Consider the following 15,625-nt stretch of genomic DNA (forward strand, 5'->3'; position numbering starts at 1 on the left):
TTGACTCATCAGCAATTATACCGCTTAATGTACTTTAAAATTAATTATCAGTTTAAATAAACCAATTTTTTTATAAACTACATATTTTACCTATTCGAGTATTTGATGTTAAAAAATATGCCTCTTACAAAAATACATGTCATCAGTAAATATGTGGGAGTTGCCCTTCGAGGTGATGATAAATACTGTCTGATTTATTTGGATTTCTTTATTTTAATGTTATTATCGTTTAATGCTTATAGGTATATACAGCACGATACCTACGCTTACATGGCACAGAGTGCAGACAACAAACATTTATTTTGCGTATTCCTTTTTAATGTACTATTGGGTACTGATGACAAACAGATTAGTTAGTGTGCATTTAGGGTGAGCCTGTGGTACACTCTAAGTGCCGCCGGACGGATTACGCCTTCGTGTTAGCTCACCGGCAAAGTGGACATTTAGAGATTGTCTCTCTAATGCGCGCTGTGTTCGGCTATCGATCCATGAATCATTGATGAGAGTACAGCAGTGGTGACGGTCGTAATGTTACGCTTATTTAAATTATCCAGATGACTAACATCACTTATTACAATTTGGATATGTTTCCCAGTCTTGAAAATCACTTTTTAATCCCGCCAAAAATGAAGCTACGATCCTACATAGATGAAAATCAAATGTGAGAGATAATTATTGTTATTATTTAACCAAGAGTCAATTACCTCTATACTGGGGGCGGCACGTGCGTTCTAGTCATTGAACTTGACTTGTGTAGAGAGAAGCACAAAAACAATTTGATCGTTGTGCAAGATTCAGATGTACTGAACTGCAGCCTAATGATGAATAAAATTTAACACATAATACAAAATCATAACTTATACATTACGGAATGGAACTTATACATATGGAAACCAGCTTACATCGATGCTTAAGCGTGGTCACAATCTGGGAACACGTGTACGTTGACCTACCTGATGGAAAAACAAAATATACTGGTTGCTTAACAGTCTCATTTATCGATTAACCAAAATTCCGCGCCCATAGGCCATCTTATGTCATTTGGCCGGGAGTCAAGGACGACGTCGCGATCGTCGCCGCGCCAGCCTTATTTGGTGATTGGTGGGCGCCAGTTTTATGACTTTGCCTTTTTTCCTACGCCCCGTTTCCATGTTGGCTTTAGATAATACGTGTTCATTTGTGTGTTTTGGAGTCTAGACGAGGCTTGCCGAACTTATCATCTGATTTAAGCATATTGATATGAACAGTCTGCACATGGGATTTTTAGTGGATGATATTTGATGTCGAGCAATTCTGCAAAAAGACAATCTAATCCTTTTCATTAAAATTTCGTTCACTATTAAGTATTAACATCGAACTCCGTCTCCGTTTCAGTTGGTTAGAAAAATTGAACGTGACATTTCAAATGTGGCGCAAAGCTCGACATTAATCTGGCGAGTCACCGTCACCACTCTGCGCACTGCGCATACTCTAATCCTAAACAAGATTTCTTTTGGTCCCATGACACTATAAAGTCACAATATCTACGTCTGCTCATTCTTCAAACTAGCGCTATCAAATAATAATCCTCATATACTTTACTTTTTAGTTAAATATTATCATATTAAAAAATATATCATCATAATATATTAATCATATTAATTTTTACCTATAAAGCATACATACCTAAATTCTACTAAGTACCCATATTTTGTTCTGTTATTCTACATTCTATTTTTTTTACATTCCGAATGCCTATTAAATGTTGCTACTATACACAATTCATAAAAAAAATTACCTGCATACATGATTTGTAGCAGGTAAAGTATAAAATATCTGCACCAGTATTTGTAGCTGCCACAGTTCACTTAAAATGCCAGCGTGGTTTTTAAATTCGTTCATTTCAGACGTTTGCAAAAAGACCGTCGTCTCTGTCGCCTAAAGCGTAAACTTTGCACTATATACACGTTGGAACTCCGTGTTAAAAGCTTATTTACACCTACACTCATTTCACAGATTTTTAAAGTGCGAAGTTTACAATCGTGTGGAAAGGTTAAATAATTAATTGAACGACTTCAACTTTCCAGTTCATTTTTTATGGGAGTTGGTGTACTGTATTAACTTAATTTTTGTAAAAATAGAATGTTAAGTATCTCAGAATAAATCTTACTACATATTAATATTCTTGTTACTCTTTAAACTAAAATATCGACTTAAACCTCGTACTTAGTTGAAGTAACCTTGAATAAAGCTTTACTAAAGCTAATCTCTGCACCATGCTTTATAATTGAGTTGAGTTAAAGTTTTTTTTTTTTGTTATTTGCTGTTGCCCGCGGTGATGATTGCGTGTTCTTGTCTAAACAAAGTAAAATAATCAACAAAGTTTTTAAATAATCCGTTTTAATTCTCATACATTTGTTTAGCCGTTTTTGTATGCTCTTTTGGAATACGCTCGAGCCTATACTCGACCTAGAGTAGCCAAATATAAAGCTCACTATGCATTATAAAGCATAAGGACAATACATATGTGAATCATGCGCATACAAGTAACATGACTGGAAAGTGTCGAACATTCTCAATTTTTTGTTGGCGAGCTACTACAACTAAAAAATATCCATAACCTTTTGCTATTGGACATACTAATCACTAGGCAGACAAGACGGTCACTGAACGTAAGGGACAACAAAGAATAAGAAGGCAGCATTTCTCAAACGGTACAAATAGTAAACAGTCAAATCGAGCGGATGTTTCACAAGATGCTAATAAAAAAAACCGGCCAAGTGCGAGTCGGACTCGCGCACCGAGGGTTCCGTGTGTGATGTAACTAAAAATTTATGGTTTTCGTAATTTTTCCTTTATCTATGCTATAAGACGTTGCTTCGTACCAAATTTCAAGATTCTGAGTTCACGGGAAGCACCCTGTAGGTTTTGATTCCCTTGCAAGTGTCGAAAATTTGCGGCATAAACGGCTGTATCTTTTGATTGCGTTGGCTTAGAAGTTTGATTTTTTTCACAGCTTCAAGGGACAGTAGACCAGAGTAATTGATATAAATTTCAGCTTCATACCTCCACGCGTTCCTGAGAAAAAGGGTCTTGACAGACGGACGGACGGACAACAAAGTGATCCTATAAGGGTTCCGTTTTTTCCTTTTGAGGTACGGAACCCTAAAACCACCCAATAAATATATTAGGAACGATTGCGGATGAGCTGCCCACCTAATGATAAAAGAATGAATTCTCATTAAAAGCGGATGTTCTAGTAAAGGACACTATTCAACATAACAAAGCAAATGTTTTGAATCGTTATAACGCGTGATTATTTTCATCATAATTACAGGTGTATTATAATTGGTATATGCCTACTATGTCAGTAGCAACGTTGCTCTCATTTACTCGGTTAATATGTATTGTGATAGCGAAACGAATGCCGACCCGTAATAGAGTTTTTAAGCGTAGCTTTTTCGCTTCGCACTGCAAAGGGGATTATGTAACTAGAATAGCGACGTGATTGCACAGTAAACACTACGGGGGCCTCGTACAGATTTATTGTTTTAACTCTCGACAAGGGAATTTTCAACATAAATTAGTAGACAACATTTTCCTTAGAAAATACAAAATTCACATTACAAATTTGTAAATTTGAATGAAAATATTTACAAAACAGTCCCTTCTCACTGAAAGCCAATTTAATTAATCTTGCCAACTTTTCGACAAGTCACTGCATCAATGGATTCCACATTCGGCTTCATCAAAGATTGTATTCCAGAGAGAACTCGCTGTATGCTGAGCGTGATTTTAAATTTCCCTACTTTTAACGGCTCAGCGTGAGCTTTGTGATTAATAAAAAGTATTTTTTGTAGAAAAGTAAATTGTTAAATTTCTACTTCATATAGAATATTTGAGTTATAAAATTTAATCTTCTACAAAAGTTACTTATGGTTTAGATTATATTCTTAACTTGTATGTGATTGCTTAGAATTTGTTATCCATATTTGTTATAACAATAGGATCAATTTTTCCGTTTCTAATTCAAATTAAAGGTCATTTATGCCGCTAAGTTAATTTAAGCAGCTATTACAAGTTTAACATTGCTATAATATGTCAGCCATATTGGAAAACTTGTAATTGGTTTCGTTTTATATTCGCGTTCAAATATGTTCCCCACTTACTTAATGATCACTTAAATATAATTTTCTTCATTTTAAGTAAAGTTCTCTAGTATGATATATATTTCTATTTAATAGTTAGTAGGTATTGTATCAACAAAAGCCGTTTCAAACGTTATTAACTTTTATTATTTATTCATCATCGTTATCGTTTTAGTAGGATTGTGGATCGATAGGTACCGATATTGTGGAATTACCGATTATTATTATATGTATCAAACACCTCATATTCAGATGTAATTTTGGGGAATTAACCTAATCAGCTCAAAGTGCATAATTATTTATTTTATATTTTTGGCATAATATTCTTAAATGAGTAATTTCAATCTAATGAATAATAATTAATGGATTCATCAAAGAGTAAGGACCATATTAGTTCCTACCAAGAAATATAATATATTTTTAGGTCGCACCAAGGCAAACAAGAAGATGTGTCATTAGCTAGCTCTAGAGACTGAATAATATGAAATGTTCAAGGATATTTTGTACAATTTGTTGGGATACTATTGTTCAGATAAAGTGTTGGCTTAGTGTTGGCATTTTCTACAAAGCAGACATTTCAGTGAATTTGACAATCCAACTACTTAGTTAATTCGCAATGCTAATTCAATTTCCTTTCATAGAAGTTAAATAATAACAATATCAAATATATTATTTTACTTAAATATTAACAAACCATCCTCATCTGTTGATTTTGCTATACTCTATAGTGTATTTATAAGCTGTTTTTTTTTGTTTCAGATATTTGCCCGGAGTCATAACAATATAAGAAGCTCACTTAAATGTAAGTTTTCAAATCTTTCAATTAGTTAAGTAAAATATTAAGTTAAGAATAGCTAATAAACTCGAGATACTAAAAATGTAAGAAACCTTAAAGAATTACAACTCGTAAAGGTATATTACTCATAAAGTAATCCATTTCACGTTTTGTTTCATCCAGAACACTCCGCCCACCCTCTCTTAAAACGCCATTTGGCTTATAGTTACTCTAAAACAGTATTCATCATTTACACTGCTTTTGTATATTTTGTCTAGCTGGAAATGTATCTCGTATTTTAATATTTTACAGTGTCCCCGTCATATTTTTCATGATTACTCTCCTGGCAAAAGACCAAGATCTCCCTCGCATATCTTTCGTAACTTTTGCTGCTTTTGGTGAAGTGTCTTAAATTCGACCGATAAACAAGATGACTCGGCTCACTGATTAATCTGAACCAAACCGCGTTTCCTCAGGTTTGTAAAGAATCAACAAACAAAATCCAACTTCACGCCTGAGATGCTTCAATTTATTATTAATACCTTCACATGAGATGACGTCTCTAAAGATTTAAAGAAGTTCGTCTAACCTCATTCGGCTCGGTTTCAACGCGATTGCTATCTTTTGTCCTCTTACTTGAAATATTACACCATTATATCCCGACTATCGAAGTTAGTTTTCAACATTACGAGGGCTATTTTTAAGTGACATTGTTCTTGCTCAGACATTTATGAAAGAGAAAGTAGTCGTTTTGTCTGCTCGTGGAGTCTGAATTGCTAATGCCGGTCGTCATTTACGTACCTTTTTGTTACCTTATGTGCGCGGGCCAGGTTACCAAAGCGATGAACGGGCTAAAGAAACATTAGCCATTGTCTGGAACAACCGAACCAATGCGCATAAATAAATGCCAGATTGCTTCAACGTTGCACGTCTATCCTGTTGTTTGATACACTTTATGTATTAACGTTCTTGTCTTCACTTGCAAATGAGGGAAATTTAAGCGTAGGTTAGGAAAGATTAAAAAGTTATTTAGTTGGGGCAAATCCTACTTAGTCTTCATAACTCAACTTGGTCCCAATAGCGCAAAATTCAATGCTTGTAGCTAATTTGTGGGCGAACAGTCATTGATATTAAACTATACTCAACTAGTTAAATAACAGTATTGCATATTCAGGTCGCTGTACCTTGATTCAGAGCAGTTTCTCCTTCAGAGAAGTTCGTACATGAAGTTTCAAAGCTATTAGTCATTAATAAATAATTGAACGCAGCCGATATTCCCGCGTAAGATATGACATTCTTAGAACTTTGTAAATTTACGATGAAGTCATAAAGCCCCTTAGTAGTTCACGTTCTCGGTTGAAAAGGAGTAACATTATAAGAAGTTTCCAGTCGTACTTACCTTGTCTAGAAAGGGATCAAACTGTGGTGCATTCGCCGCAATGTATTATGCAGTCTTGGGGCGGGCGCCTGTTTAAGCGGGTCGGAATCACTCCCGCCGAGAACATTGCTGTTCCCTGAAATCGGTCCATTTCAAAAGTTCCCAGAATGAAATACGTATATCAGGTTGGAATATCTCGCCAAAATCACTAGCAATAGATCTGATGATTGTAAGTCTTGAACTGCAGTCTCTACGTTATCAAGGTCTATAATACCTATAACTGCTGACTGATGCAAAGTGTGCTTAAAGTAAAATCTATAATATTTATTTTTTTCCCTTAGTGATTATTCCCTTAGTGTATTTACAATATATATCTCCTTTACATTTGAAATGCGAAAATTTGAATATGTTCAACAACTTAAAGGATTTAGATTTTTTTCTTATTGTTTACGAAAAATGTATACTAGTAACATCGTTTAAAAATTCATACTAAATGTGAACAAGCTAATATGTTTCGCCACCTATTCTGCTCATGTTATCAGATTTTATTCACAAGCTAATTCCCATTAGTTTATTACCATTAGAAGTCAAAACTTGATTAGAATTACATTGAAATAGGGAATGCCATGAAAATTGGAATGGATTGTGTAATGCCATCTCATTTCCCGCACGTCGTGGTTTCGCTTAGTAGGTGGAGTTGCGATGTAGACCAATGGTTCGCTCTACAGACCTAATTATTATTGTAAGAGTCACGATAATTCAAGTTACTAGGTACATATAAGTAGGTTGAGTTTGGAGCTTTTAAATTTGCACTTTTAATACAATCAAGAAATTGCTAAACGAAAATACTCGTAAGTATGTGTAATCAACGATACACGTTATTTAATTTTGAATACGTGACACGCTTGTTTATCGATCGATTTCATAATGTTGTAGCGCTCGTTTTGAATGTGTAAATCCAGCTCCATTCTGAATAATTGACATGTATGTAAGGAACTTAAATGAATGTAAATGCTTTCAACCAATAAAAGTCCTATATCACGTTTCACGCAAGCTTCCTGCGTCGGCTCTCTACTTACACGATTAATTTGAGTCGATAAATCGCCATAAAAACCCAGGCCACGGTCAACCAAGCGCGCCGCTCTCTAACTATTGCGAGTTCTTTGTTCTCGGCCGCTTGTACTAGTCATTACGACCATTTTATTTCACGATCTAATCCACTTATTGTATTGTAAATTAACTATAAATCGTATGCCTCGATAGAATCGATCAATGCAGGCCTGTAGGAATTTCTCGGCCTCTGTTACTAACCGCCTAGACAGACAGGCAGCGTGTTTGGCGCCTGCTAGCCCATTAGCCCGGCTTAGCCGTCTGCCCTGTATAGAACGCTCGATAAACTTGTAAAAACGCCTTCTAACCATTTAATTTTATAGTTGTACGCTTAAGCGATCCTATTGGCAGATTTTCTTTCTTTTTTATATTGCCATTAATTTGTATCGTTATTATTTATTTTATTGTATGTACACATAAACCATTAATTTCTAATGTTTATGAGGTATAGGTATAGGTACATCGAGGGTGAACGTTTTTTTTTATTTCGTTATTATTCAAATATACCGCCTTAATGCCTCGCTTCTTGTTGAAACCGCTATTCCTCCCTAATATGGTCATTGGGCGCTTCTGCCAATATAATACATAAATTATGTTGCCATAGGCTTACAATATTGGGTAATAAATTTAACAATTATGACGAAACCTTTAAGAGAGTTCAGAAAATACTTAAGGCACGTTCGAGAACTTTTATATGGCGAATTTGATTATGTAATTCCTTGGAAATATTCAAGTTCTCCCTTCAGCGAGACGTTATCGCGGGTGGGTTCTCAACGCGTGCAGGCGTGGGCGGGCCTTCCCCACGGGGACTTAATTTGTTGCTCTCCTGGCGCCTCGCATATCACTTTCAAACGGCGTAACGCGACCTTACCACATCCCCTTCTTAGATCCGAGCAACGTCATGTTCTCTTTCATCAGCCACCGCGCCGAAAATCGCTATGTGATACATTCGTTTCATGCCAATTATCCGATTAGACGTCTGCAAATACATATATAGCGGGAATATTTATTTGCTACGCTTGTATAGAAAGTAGCAGCATATCGTTATTCATATTTCCGGAATGGTAAATTCCTACAAGCTATTACAAACTTATTCCAATAGGTACCTGCGGAAATATGTTCCTGAAGTTTTACACGACTAACGTTTTTTTTTATACATCATATCGCTTTTCCTTATAAAAGCGATTGCTCGCATATCATTTTAATGCTATCGAGCTTGAGCATTAAACACTGCTCATTAGCCAGCCACTGAAATTGACGTGAGCGGAGTATAACAATAATGATATAGTGCGAGTTTAATCCCCATACGTCCGCTAACCTAACCTTAACACCTCTCATGGGAAGTCCTAAAAGCCACTTTATGTGAAGTAAAGTCTCACATTTGGCAGTTGTGCAAAACTTCGCGGCTTTTGCGGTTCATAAACAACTTGCACACGTGTGCGTCCGACCGCGTATCGATTGATGTGACTTAAATGCATAGTTTTCGGCTGCGGTGTCGATCAGTTTCCGCCAAATTTTCCGCTGCGGGCGCTTGGCAGCCGCACTTTACTGTGGCCCTCGATATAACACTGTCATTTTAGGTTTGTCTCCGATGTTGTTATTGGACATAATGAACAGAACTTTCGCGTGTGTTCATTTTTATGTTGGTACTTGCTATAAAATTGAATGAAATATTATAAAATACACATATTTACATCTATCGTCACGTTAAAATGATTCTGTAAGAGATAGCATTGTGTACCTAACTTAAAATTGTAAAAGTTTATCGATTCATCATATCAAATTTCAGGTAACTATCAGATCACCAAAGATCAATCAATCATAGCATTGTATTGAGCGCGAAAACTTTGCATAAATACAAATACATAATAAAATATCGTGCCATTTAAAAAAAAAAACACTAACAAATCCAGTTCAATAAAACGTTTAATATTTCATGTAAGGGATTGTGACGGTTCTGAGTTTACTCTACCCTTTCTTTCGCGAAGAGATGCAACGGTAGTGATAAATCGTTTAATAATGCATCATTCGACGTGTTCCATGTCTAATGTCTTCTTAATGCTGCATACATTAGCGCCACACGTACCAAATTGGAGGACTACTTAAATATTCAATAGTTCTATTGTTTATATTACAATTCTTCGACGAGAACTGTTATTTTGAATGTCTGGAATGATTAAATAAGAGGTAAATCACATGTTTTTATAGGACTTAACATTGGAAGCGATGATTAAGTAGTATTCTTTTATTCATTTGATGAAAATGTATCAAACATGTCTATTATCAATGCATAAGTCGTATCAAACCACTTACATCGCAGCCAAAACACCCATTTTAATATTGAGGATGTCATTAAAAAAATATTATTATTTCCCTAATATATTTTAATGTATAATTTTTATGATACAGGAAAGGTGAGGCGTTATTTATAAAAAAAAAAGTTAACATGTCTCGAGTTTGCTTAACTTATTATAATAATAATTATTTTAATAATTGACCTATAAACATACCAAAATGTTGATAAAGTTAATAATGAGCACGGCACATAAGAATAGACAATGATCCAGTTTAAAAACATTTTACATAGCGCAGAGTTTGTTAAGCAGAAAAGCTCCATTTGAATGTAAGTTTTTTTAGCTCGTTTGCCGCTGTCGGCTCGCCGCGTTCTTTTGTTCTTGGGACGTGATCTGCTAGAGATGAAGCACACCAATGTTATTGCTCTGTTCCACGCTTCAATCCAGCTTGTTTCTACTCGACACATTTTTTTCCCACTTTCCACGTCGCGATGGTTAAAGAGCGTTAACACTGCTTATCGCTCTACAGAGGTAAAATTCGGATTTCAGGGTGTTAACTTTAACTTTGATTGCGTCTACTTCACTTGCCTAGTATAGTTGAAACGTTGCTTATTATTTTAATGTCAAAAGACGATTTATGCACATGTAAAGTATTAAACATTAATTATTAATCGTGAATATATGAGTCCTTTTTAATAATTCAAATGAAACGTGATCACATGCTCCCAAGAGACAGTGAATGTAACTAATTAAGTGTGCATATCTGACACATTGGCATGTCACGGCTCCGAGTGGCGCTGGATTCGATGCGGCGAGCGCCGAACAGGCCGGAGCAGTTATCCGTGTATCGCTTGGCTACGCCCGTTGTGGCTTTCGTGTTTATTTTTAGTTTCGCGTGTACATTCACTATTGCGATGAAATTTACAGCGATCACCGCGCCTCGCTGCCCGTTGGACCCCGATACTGCTCCGAATGACAAGCTACCGCTATTTCATAAATGTCTGCCATTTTACGCGAGAATTCCCCGCTCGGTCGATGAGCAATAATTCTTTTGTTCGATGGCGATAGTCCTTAATAGTACTTTCATTACATGATAGAAAGGGCACCGTACATTCTTGTTAATCACTGAACAAATTCTCATTTTATGCCCATAAAATTTACCGCTTATTCAAAAATCTAATATGTGTGCAAATAATTTCATGTTGTCTTGTTTAAAATGTGATATACACCTGAGCAATACTTGCTAGCAGCTACGATGACATAAAAGTTTACCTACACCTCGCACGCTTGTTCGTCAAAATACCATTAGCTGCGTAGCGCGATCCCCTTGTCAAGCCGAGATTTGGCGTGACTTAGTGACTGATTAGCAATTGCTACGAGCTTACAGGCGCGACAGGTGGTCGGGCCACGAGCAAAGCTCTGACCCGCGTCTCCCGACTGATTGATGGCATCCTTACTCGTCGCTGCTGCGGAATCTGTTTGGAAACTTGCAAAAATTACCCCATTAATATTATATCCTGTGTCTATTTTCACAAGGCCATCGGTTGGGTCGCGTGTCGCATAAATGTCAAATGTGGTCCCACGCTCGCGCCCGCGGTCTAATAACGCGAGGTCAAGTCGGAGCTCATGCATATTCACGGCGGCCGGCGGCTCATCTGTAACGGTCTTGCGACCGGTTGTATGAGCTCATTGTTGCATGTATCCGTCCATATGGCACGAGCGTCGCCCTCCGGTCCTGGCGCGCCGCTTGCAACTCTTCCTTGCCGTGCAATGTTTATCCGTAAAAAAATACTCTATTACAACGTTTAGTTTTGGAACAGGTTTTTCAACTTTTGTTTTTGTTCAAGGAAATCAGATGCTATTTAGAGACACATTAACCTTTACGAGGTCTTTAGTGATAATGCCTCGTTGCTGCCGCGCAAATCTTGCAAAGCTTCTTTAAAATTTGCAACATTTTATTTTTTTATAAATAATTTCAATAACACAATAATTTTATATTGCAAGCGGTTCGGAGTTCGTATCCTTGAGAAAATTTGAAAAGTTTTCCTCAAGAAGCAAATCGATATCTAGATGTAGAAGTAGTATAGGATGGGCATTGTTTCCTTTGCTTTAATAATTCGACGACGGTTTGGATTACAATGGTCCGGTCAGTTAAGGAACGACGCCGGTTGATATTTATATTCTAATTAGGTGCCAGCAACAGCGCCCCGAGGGTGCATGCGTAATATCAAATTGTGTTTTTCTTAACACGCTCCAATAATAACCTAATATATTTGACATTCTTTTAATTACGGGTCAAGCTATATGAAACGATCTGAGCTCTCAATTTGAATGTCGTGATTTTTTGTATGAATGTGATCATTTATCGCAAACATTTTTGATAGACAAATTTAAATATTGCCAAAAAGCAATGACGTTTGAATATTTTATTTATTTATTTTAAACACTTTATTGTGCTGCCAACATAACAAAAGTGGGTACAATAGAACTTAAACTAGTACAAACAGCACAGAGGGCGGCCTTATTACTAACAAGTAATCTCTTCCAGGCAACCAACAGATTGTGTGAAAAACAATATTACTACAGCGGAGGTAGGTAAAAAGTAAACATAAATAGATATTACTAAAAATACAGTCATAATATACACACTAAAATAAGATATAATATACCATACCAAAAGATATAGAATACATATAATAATATAATGCTATAAAAAAAATAGATATATAATAATATATAAATACATCATAAAAATATAAACATAATATACTATAAAAAATACTACAAATACAAAATACTATATCGATTCAAACGCAAGATTTAAAAAGTGGTCACGTATGAGGCTCTTAAATTTAGATAGACTTTGAGCTTGCCTTATGGGTATAGGTAAGGAATTCCATAGATTAATGGCCGTAATAATAAAAGAGTCACCATAAAAGCGCGTGCGATGGAAAGGTGTGCACAGGACGAGCCTATCCACTGAACGAAGGGAATAGCTTTCACAGTGCAGGAAGTCAAATTTATTTTTAAGGTATGAAGGAGTCTTAGGGTCAAAAAGGACACGATAAAGTAACTGCAAGTAATGCACAATCCGGCGAAAGCGGACTGGGAGCCACTTGAGCTTCTTGCGGAAGGAAGAGACATGGTCGTATTTGCGAAGACCAAATACAAACCGGATACCATAGTTCTGGAGGCGCTCAAGTTTTTCTATCTGCTCGACTGATAAATCAGGAAAGCAAGCATCAGCGTAGTCAATAATAGGAAGGAGAAGGGATTGTGCTAGCATAACTTTGGTCGATATGGGTAAGAAATTACGAAGACGCCGCAATGAACTGGAAGCAGCATAAAATTTCCGACTCAGTTCCTGAATGTGATGCGACCAAGATAGTGTCTGATCCAGGTAGACACCTAAATTTTTGACGTGCTCGCTATAAGGTATGATTTCTCCCCGAATCTGTACAGAAGGCAGTATACCCCAATCAACCTCCGATATTTGGTAAGGACTACCGATAACGATGACCTGACTTTTCGACGGATTGATTTTTAGGCCAAATTGATCACACCATGTTACTATGTTGGTTAGTTCGTTGTTGATGGAATGAACTGCGTTAGGTAGGTTATCAGGGGTTGATTGCGTGTAGATCTGTAAATCGTCGGCAAACATATGGTAGGGAGAAGTTAATTGAGATGTGAGATTGTTAATAAATATGGCAAATAGGAGAGGTGACAAGACGCCACCCTGTGGCACACCGGCGGGTACTGCACACCAAGATGAATGTTTGTCATCCATCAGGATACGCTGCCGCCGGTCGCCCAGGTAACTTTGAAACCAGTTAAGAACTGTAGATGAAAAGTTAAGAAGTCGTAGCAAACTCAGAAGGATATTGTGATTTACCGTGTTAAAAGCATTGCTAAAATCTAAGAGAGTTAGAACAGTAAGTTGCTTGTTGTCCATACCATGACGAATGTCATCGGTAACTTTAACCAGGGCTGTCGTCGTACTATGACCGGGACGAAAGCCTGACTGATAAGGACTAAGGATGTTATTAGTGTTAAGGAAACTGGTAAGCTGGGAGTGGATAAGACGCTCGAGTACTTTAGAAAGGAATGGTAAGATGGAGATAGGACGAAAATCAGGTAAACTCAAAGGATTAGATTTTTTGGGCATGGGAATGACATGAGCGTCCTTCCAGGAACTAGGAAAAGAACCGGAGGTGACTGAAAAATTAAGGATATGTGTTATGACGGGAATAATGATATCAAGGATAGGGATGATCATATTACGACTGATATGGTCAGTACCAATGGCATTCGATGATATGGACAGGATTGTCTTCTTAACTTCATCTACAGAACTTTTCTTGAAAATAAACGGGGGAAAATCAGGAGTAGAAATGGTAGAAAGATTTTTAACAGTAGAGGCAAGTTGTACATTATGATTAAGAATAGACGAAGAAGCAAAGTGTGAATTTAAATTATCGATATTAATGTTACAAGAAGAAAAGGTGTGGGAGGCTTTACCAACTCCTAGAGATTTTAAAAATTTCCAAATTTTAACAGGGTCGCCGTTCTCGACCGACTTATGGATATGGCGTCTTTGTGCATCCCTACACAATACGTTGCAACGATTACGGATATTTTTATATTTGACCTGTACCTCAGCAGTTTTAGCAGTTTTCAATTTAGACTTGGCACGATGTTTTTTATTTAGGAGCGATTTAAGTTCTGGAGAAAGCCAGGGTGCAGGTGTGTGCTTTTTCTTCACAGGTCTTAATGGTGCGTGTTTATCATATAAAGCAAGCATGACATCGTTAAATACGCTCACTTTTAAGTCCATGGTGTCTGCATCATAGACTGCCTGCCAATCACACTCAGAAGCATCCAGTCGAAGTTGATCGTAATCCATACCGGCAAAATTACGCAGCAGGATAGAGGAAGGTTTGAACTTAGGTGGGCGGAGTTTGTAGGATAAGTAGATCAGGTCGTGATAGGAAAAAGCATCGGCAGAACACTGCCCATGCTTGGATACGGAAAGAGGGGAGGAGACAATGATAAGGTCAAGAAGGGATGGGCAGCAGCCAGAGAGGAGAATATTTAAATGATAGGTAAAAATATTTTTATTAAATAATAAATTAATTATAATAATGTGTAAACCTAAGTGTTTGAAGCAAATATTGTAATACTGTGGTTTGAAGCTTACAGGACACTATAAATAAATAGCAAACCGCAAAGGCGCAATTTCTAGAAATCTGAAGGTCATAAGAACATAACGCGGTCCACGTCACCTCGTTGAGTGCGATTCCATCTTAAGCCAACGATAAAATAAAGTTGGTGCAGTAATGCGTTTTACATTTTGAAGGATCATTAAATTGCGCATTACACGGCCCGGCCCCGCCGAGAGGCAATTAAAAAAGAACTGTTAAGACAGTACTCTTGAACTGAAGTCGTGTTCTCAACTGATTAAAACTGCTCTATTCTTAGCTTGCATTAAATTTTAATCAAGATAGTTCTTCGCGACTTCTGAGCTACTTTGTACCTTTGAACTATGTGGCACTCCAAAGGTGACAATCATAGTTAAATGACTCCGAAACGATCTCATTTTAATGAACGAATTTGTGCAATGTAATCCATATAAAATTTCAACACCGGTTGTATGTCAAGATCTATCAATTAACATGAAAACTTTCATGTATTCAAACGAGTTTGTGCAAATGAGTGACGAGAGGCTTTCAGTGATTGAACGTCAATTAATATGAAATTGTTATAATTGTGTTAAAGGGCAATCGAGATACAATTTAAACTACTCACATCAATGATAATTCAGTCCATATTGATGTTTGTTATTCTCATCTAAAAGATAAAAATTAATATTGTTCAATTTAATCTTCATGGAAGAAACCTATCGTAATTAATCTCTCGCCTCGTAAACTAAAATCTGTTT

The 15,625-nt window shown here is 36.7% G+C and overlaps 1 protein-coding gene across 6 annotated transcripts in view; it reads left to right on the forward strand.

Moving 5' to 3' along the window:
- Positions 1 to 15,625, forward strand: part of LOC149490641 (uncharacterized) — a 179,363-nt gene that overhangs the window by 92,203 nt on the left and 71,535 nt on the right. For all 6 annotated transcript variants that reach the window (XR_016317095.1, XR_016317097.1, XR_016317096.1 and 3 more), the window contains one exon: positions 4,887 to 4,929. The gene's annotated coding sequence lies outside the window, so the exon portion shown is untranslated. The remainder of the gene's footprint in view (positions 1 to 4,886; positions 4,930 to 15,625) is intronic.

The sequence above is a fragment of the Colias philodice genome, chromosome 2 (assembly GCF_061535455.1).
Source record: "Colias philodice isolate Cphi_HAF_F1 chromosome 2, ilColPhil1 Martin Lab GWU primary, whole genome shotgun sequence".
NCBI classification, from domain to species: Eukaryota; Metazoa; Arthropoda; class Insecta; order Lepidoptera; family Pieridae; genus Colias; species Colias philodice.